This window comes from Octopus bimaculoides, chromosome 24 (assembly GCF_046866305.1).
Source record: "Octopus bimaculoides isolate indiv1 chromosome 24, ASM4686630v1, whole genome shotgun sequence".
NCBI lineage: Eukaryota > Metazoa > Mollusca > Cephalopoda > Octopoda > Octopodidae > Octopus > Octopus bimaculoides.
Window position 1 is genome coordinate 25,728,934 of NC_142951.1, and position 8,258 is coordinate 25,737,191.

An 8,258-nucleotide genomic window follows, 5' to 3' on the forward strand; every position below is an offset into this window, starting at 1 on the left:
GTGTGGACATGTATATGTTAAATACAATGATATAACAAGGCCAAGGCAGTGTGATATTTCTAGGATATTCTAGGATATTTATAAAGGGAAAGTTAGTTTTACAGCTGTTTCTGGGATATTACGGATATTCTTTCATCAGAGACGATATGAGAGAGTTAGCTGGAGGGAAACAGAAGAGCTCAATATAAAAACCTATTTTGGAAAAGGATGGCGTAGAATATTTGTCGTAACGCTATTTCTGCTTCAGCAATTCAGCGCTGAATTTATCTGAAATGTAATGGAAAAATAGGTTAGTTTCAAAACATTGATATCCGTGTCACGAATGCAAAGTTTGAAGGAAATATTAGTCAATTCTTTTGATTTCTAGATAAAAACAAATAGGAAATAACAGTTACTGACCAAAGACAAAAGAAAAAAACAATTTAAAGGAAAATAGGAGAATAAAAATAACAGTAAAAATATATGTAGGATGTTACAGTTGCAGTTCCATTATCCAAGGAATGTGCTGTGTAGAATGGGTAGAAACGCTTCTTTTCCATGGTGTGTAGATTTCGATAGGGGTTCATATTTTGTTATTACAAATGGATAGTGTGGAGACATAAATTCCATGTGATGATCATTCAAAGGGGGTCTACTATTTCCCTCTAGTTAATTCTCTCATATCGTCTCTGATGAAGGGATATCCCTAATATCCCAGAAACAGCTGTAAGTCTACCTTTCTATTTATCAACGTCCTATAAATTCCACACAGCCTTGGTTTTGTTGTCTCATTTTATTTAACACACACACACAAACACACGGGCTTCTTTTAGTTTCCGTCCACCAAATTCTCTCACAAGGCTTTGGTCGGCCCGAGGCTATAAAAGACACCTGTCTAAGATGCCATACAGTGGAACTGAACCCCGAACCATGTGGTTGGAAAGAGCAAGCTTCTTACCACACAGCCACCCATGCATCTTTATCATTAGTTTACCATAATTAACCCTATTAGAACATACTTAATGTTCTAATAGGATTAATTATACCTAATGGCGTGAACTGTTTCTTGAGGTCTTCTAATATAGCTGATAGTGTGACAGTGTCTGTGGTTAGTATTTTTTAGCAGAATTCACAATGTCACTGTCTTCCTATAAGACTAGAAGTGCTCTGCTATTTGTCTCCTAGAGATTTGTAATAGTGTCTTCTGTGCATTGCATCATATTGGAAGAGTGCTGTCGTGCCGGAGCAGCGTTCTATCGTCCTCTGGTACAAGCGGCCAACGTTGGAGTTGTATGTCTCCTAGATATTTTAAAATCTGTTAGCCATCTCTCTCTCCCTCTCTTTCCCTCTCTGTCTGTCTGTCTGTCTGTCTCTCCCTCCCTCCCCCCCCTATTCACCTCTTTCAATGAGCGTTTTCTGTGTCTGTGTGTCCGTCTTATGCTCAGATATGCGTGCGTGCATATATGCGCCTGTCTCTATGAATGTATGCTTATCGTGTGCGAAAGTGCTTGTGAGTATGTGTGTGGGTATTATGTATGTACATACATATATATGTGTATGTGCGTCTATATGTACGCTTGCTTGAGTATGTATGTATAAACACACACTCACACACAGCATGCTTATACTTACACTCATATTTACATACACATGTATTGTTACTTTGATTGAAACTATCAAGATATCTCGCTTGCTATGTTCTCTTCTATTGTTTAAAAACTGGACGTCACTGAACCCCAAAATGGGTTAGATAAGAGTAATGAGAACGGGAGTCAGCATGTCTTATTTTGTGGGATCGGTGGCTAATCCATTTACCTGGTATTCGATGGTGCGACATTGTCCCAATAATGTATGTATTTGGTTCCATGAGAAGAGATAACAAGTTGTCTCCCTTTAATGCACTCTTATTTTTTGGTGTTTTCGCCTTTTATATGAATCTATTTATCAACGAAGTTTGCTGTTGTTGTCGTTGTTGAACCCCCGTCCTGCCGGTCCTCACTAGGTGGCCCTACAATCGTGCGTTTTCTAGCCATGACCATTCCATCTTTGCCTAGCATTTTTTTACTCCAGTCTACATTATCCAATGTGACCTTCCTTTTTAAAACGGTAGTGTGTATTTCCGTGTATGTATGCATACACACACGCACATACACACACACTCTCTTTCTCACACACTCTCTCACACACACACACATACTCTCTCTCCCTCTCTCTCGCTCACACATACACACACACATACATACATACACATGCTTGATATTTGTGCCGACAAGTGTGAGCTTCTGCAGTCTACACGGTCAATTTAGCTGCTAGAAATAATGCCTATTTCACCTTCAAATGACCCTCTACCATCTTTTTAAGAAAAAGTTACTACTACCACTACTACCACTACTACCACTACTACTACTACTAATAATAATAATAATAATAATACTAAAACCACCACCACTACTACTACTCACACTACCACCACTACTGCTGCTACTGCTGCTGCAGCAGCTGCTGCTGCTGATGATGATGCTGTTGTCTTTTATTACTGATGCTTCTACCATTATTTCTACACCTAGAAGGTCGAGAGATCGTTTAGTCTCTCTCTCTCTCTCTCTCTCTCTCTCTCTCTTTCTCTCTCTCTCTCTCTCTACCTTGTAGAAATAGTAGTGATGTCTCCGTCAAATAACATCTTACTGTTTAATCGAGGATACTCGCATATTGGAGTCGGAGATACAATGTATACGAGTTTTTTTGTTTTAAATGGTCACAGCTGGAAGAAATCTATGATCACGTGTCTACTGCATCAGAACTGACCTGGGGTTAAACAATAACAGCAAAGACTTCTACTTATATTCTCTACTCCAATCTATTTCTAGCAAGAATATGGACTGAAGATTACTTTACCAACCCAGAAAATATGAAAAGTGAAGTTGATCATGCATGATTTCAGTAATAATAATAATAATAATAATAATATTAGGACTGCTATGACTCCTCTGGAAGGAATATGTAAATATAGAAGAAGAGTTCCAAAATTAAATTTGCTGAACGATATTTCGGTATCTCGTGTCCCTAATATTATTTATTTAAAATAAAATGAAGTAGATTGACATATCAAATTTTGAACCCATTGAAGGTACACGAAATACCGAAATATCGTTCAGCAAATTTAATTATGGAACTCTAATAATAATAATAATAATAATAATGAGAGCATTTCATGCCATCAAAGTGACACTGGGGTACAAATATATGAAGCCAAATATACCCATCATAACTACCCCTCCGATAAGGGTACACCAAGTACATGCATCACACCCATATGTGAACGACATGGTGATCTCATATGAAAATGAATAAGATATGATTTTACAGGTAGGGCTCAGATTGAGTAGCCCACCCCGCTCAAAAGGTCTCTGAATAGGGTGGGTTTAAGGATGGTAAAAGAAACGCCCATGTTTCCAGAACTGAATTACTCAAACGCCAAAGAATCCCTCTCAACACATGGCTACGATGCTCCTCTACCATTCCTGGTCGTGATCATGCTGTATTTGTTAGCAGGGATATTATGTGACAATAAATCCCGAGGATCTTTCTTAATATTCTTGTAGAAAGCAGTTCTACATCTTTTTGCATATCAATAACGTACGTTTCAATCCTAGTATCTTTCAGTTTCTTGGGTGCTGTGCCTAGTGCACCAATTACCACAAGAATCATTCTCATCTTAGTCTTCCATTTTCTCTTCATGTCTCCGACTGGGTTTTGGCTTTTCTCAATGTTTTTCAACTTCTTTGGTATCCACTCTATTATCATCAGGTATAGCAAAGTCCATGATCTTAATCCATTTTTTCTCCTCTATAATCATAACGGATCTTTTTGTTTCAACAGTATGATCCGTCTTTATGCGGAAATCCCACAAAATCATGTAATTATTATATTATTATTATCATTATTATTATTATTATTATTATTATTATTATTGAGTGAAAGAGCAGTGAATGCCATCTAAGTGATACTGGGGTAAAATATACGAAGCCCAGCATACCCATCATGACTACCCGTCTGATAAGGGTGCACCAGGCACATGCATCACAACCTTATGTGCGTGACATGGTGATCTCATATCAAGATAAACAGCGCACGACCTTGCCGGTGGGGCCCAGTCAGAATTTTCTTAAGGTCGAGTAACCCATCCCGCTCAAAAGGTCCCTGAATAATGTTTGTTTAAGGATGTTCAATGAAACACCCATGTTTCCAGGGGTGAATTATCCACAGAATTCCTCCTCTCAACACATGGTTATGATGCTCCCCACTACCTCTGCTCGTGATCTGAGATGCACATACCGTTAGCTACCAAAGGACATGTTCAAATGCTTATGGTCACACAACTGAAAAGCAAATATGTGGTACTGAGCAGAATATTCACCACAGCCCATCTTTTTACACCAAGACAAAGCTTGTACATAACACTTCCAATCGATTAAGATCAGAAGCCACGAGAGCTAGTGCCTGGTATTGCATCAGAGCAATTATTATTATTATTATTATTATTATTATTTAAGGCGGTGAACTGGCAGAATCGTTAGCACGCTGGAAGAAATGTTCAGCGGTATTTCGCCTGTCGCCATGTTCTGAATTCACATTCCGCCGAGATCGACTTTGCCTTTCATCCTTTCGGAATCAATAAATTAAGTACCAGTCAAATGCTGGGGGTCGATGTAATCGATTGTCCCCCTCCCCACAAAAATCTAAGCCTTGTGCCTATAGTAGAAAGGATTGTTATTATTATCATTACCTCAATCCCATAAATATTAACCAAAATGAAAAAGTAGATTGACACGTTTATTTTTTTCAACCTGTTGAAGAGACGCAAGATGTCGAAATATCGTTCATTTGATAACAATGGCAATCTTCTTTCTTTGCTTCTGTATCTTCTGTATCTTCTGGAGGAGTTACCTCAATCCTATAATTATTATTATTATTATTATTATTATTATTATTTGCATATTTTTCATTCAGCTGAGATGTCTTCCTTATCTATTTTCTTCCTGTTGTACGTTGTTCGGATTGCTTGATCCTGCACAGCTAGATTCACGACCCTCTGTTTCTTTCTCACTCCTTTTTGTAGCTATGTAAATGACTTTTGATCTCGATTCCCCTCAGTACTTTGAAAGAACTGTGTAAACTTCTTTTTCTATTGATCTGGTTACTTGAACCTAAATGCATCCTTACTGGTGCGGAATATGTCCAAAAGCCGAGTTAGTGAATTAGTCAACCGGAAACTGACAGAAACCACGAATAACTGATGTCACACTAAAGAGAAATTTCAGAGTTGCAGCAATTAGATTAAATAAAAACATTACTAGGGAGAATTGCAAAGTAGAGAAGAAACTAGTTTGCCATTTAGGAGAGGTTCGTTGAAGGAATACCACATGCGACGTCCCAGTTGCAAGAATGGCTCGCTACCATTGCTTCAAAGCAAAACACAAAGAAGGTGTGGTCCTTGCTAGAGTGTGTGCACGAGCATAGAAAAAGGATGGCACGACAGCCGATTGACTGATACAGATGGATTAGATTTTGTTGTCGTTTGGGGCTAAAATTTGAGGGAAATTTTTTATTTGGAGAAGCATTAATGGGACATCGTCTTCCACAGCCAACGTTCTTTAGGAAAAGGTGGGAGAAGATCTTGGGAGAAGGATGGAATCTGCATCTCCTCTCTCTCTCTCTCTCTCTCTTTCCCTATCTCTTTCTCTCTTTCCCTCACTCTTTCTCTCTCTTCTCTCTCTCTCCCGCTTCCCCTCTCACTCTCTCTTCTCTCTCTCTTTCTTTCTTTCTCTCTCTCTCTTTCTCTCTCTCTCCCTCCCTCTTCCCCCTCTCTCTCTCTCTTCTCTCTCTCTCTCTTTCTCTCTCTCTCTCTTTCTTTCTCTCTCTCTCTCTCTTTCTTTCTCTCTATCTCTTTCTTTCTCTCTATCTCTCTTTCTTTCTCTCTCTCTCTCTCTCTCTTCTCTCTCTCTCTCTCTCTTTCTCTCTCTCTCTCTCTCTCTCTCTCTCTCCTCTCTCTCTCTCTCTCCTCTCTCTCTCCTCTCTCTCTCTCTCTCTCTCTCTCTCAGCCTCCGGACAAGGACTTCAACCCTCTTCAAGTTCAAAGTCTGAAAATTCACACTACTGTTGCGATGAGCAGCCGCAATAGTAGCACTAACAATATAGCAACAACTACAACATCTTAAACAAAGAGAAGTACAACAACAACAACACCAACAACAACAACACCATGACAAGTAGCAACGATAACAGGAAACAGAGTGAGAGCATTACTATCGCCGCCACCGCCGCCGCCACCGCCACCGCCGCCACCGCCACCGCCGCCGCCACTTCTATTATCGATATGAGTACAACTGCAACAACAACGGTTAGATTTGTGATGGAAACAACAACAACAGTAATGACAAGACATCAAAAGAGTGTGTGGCGACAATGAAAACGTTACCATCGTTACTACAACCGCCACTACCATCGACACTATAACCACCATCACCACTGCCTCCTCTGCTACTATTATGTCAGCAGCAACCACTAGTAGCAGTCATAAAACCATTAGTAATATTGTCGCAACTGAAAGCGAAAACAAAGAATGTTCTTAACGCAAAACCAGTTTTTGGCAAACCGCAACTCGAGCCTCCGAAGCAATCGAACTATCGGACGAAATAAATATCGTAAGGGAAGCAACTCGAGTGAAAAATCTAGACGAGTGGTCTCCTTGCGTACATACCCAAGTCAGTTCTGGAAGAAAACGGCGGAATAATAATATATAAACACGAAGACCCGGGAAGATGCCAGGGAGTCGAACTGAGGGCGCGAATCGTAAATAGCAAGAAGTGGGAATTTCGGTGAGGTTTGATGTTTCTGAAACGAAAAAGAAGTTTAAAAAAAAAAAATCCCCCCAAAATGTGGAGGTGTTCCTCATATCAAGCCACACCAGTTGCCGAATGGCTAAATTCAGAGTGGTCGATATCCTGCAAGAAATCAACGTCTGCTGGCTGGTGGGACAACAATCGATCACAATTAATTTACCCACGTTATATCCTGACAGACATAGAAACAAAAATAATTATCGTTGAAGTGACTCAGAGCAGGCAGCATAAATGTACATGGCCTAAGGTCGCCTTGGATACAAAATCGAATACTTGACGGCGTTAGGTCAGTAGTAGTAGTAGTAGTAATAGTAATAGTAATAGTAGTTGTTGTTGTTGTTGTAGTACTCAGCGAGACCAGAGTTTCCAAAACGCGCACAGGAGCGACCATCTTCTTCAGCTACTAGGTATATATGAATCTCTGCTGGTCTGGATCTGGAGTGGGAGTAGCAGGGTTGTTTCGGAAAAGTCAGGTACGGACTATATTCTTGGCCCCAGATGGTAAATCAGGTGGCCCTACACGTGAGTAGCTGCAATTGTCATGCTTTCAGAGGAGATACTGTCTCTACCCCCGATAGAAGCAGTGCAGCAAGATCTCTTCAAGCATCTGGAAGTGTTAAGAACGTCCCGTTCTTTAGAATTAGTGGGGGACTGGAAATGTAAGATCGCGTGTGGCTAGCCGATAGGAGAGAGAGAGTATAAGAGTTTTCGAACCATCCCAAAAGGTTCCAGCGGTCTGATAAGAACCAACTGGATTTCCCAAAGATTACTAACAAATTCAATCAGTCGGCTGGACAGGCCCAAAATTTGTGATCTGCATGGTAGACATAGCTATAAACTGTAACCAGGAATTAAAATACTGTAAGCTGGGGGCGTCCTTGCCAACACATAAAGCATTCTGAAATTTGATTAGCAGTGCTTATTTTGTTCTTGTTGTTGTTGTTTTCCGATTGATTGGCGTTTCATTTTATCTTCCGACCGGGTCTCAACCAGAGACCTAAGGTATGCATATATAAGATGATGAGAAACTTCCTGATAATGATGTCAACACAATTTTTTGATTCTCATTATAGATTGTTGGATCCTCAGGGATCTGGTCAAAAAATCTATCACTACCTTTTTTGATCATTCCTCGGGCACCTACAACAACAGGGATGGTTTTGGTTTTTATTTGCCACATCCTAGATATCTCAATATCAAGGTGCTTATATTTCTAAAGTTTTTCAAATTCCTTTGACGAGATGTTTCTATCTCTATCAGGAGGCACTGACATATCAATTAACAGTCATGTTTTTTGTTTTAGGTCTTTGAAGACGATGTCTGGCCTGTAAGCATTTATTTACCTGCTTGTATATATCCCATAATCCCATAGGATGG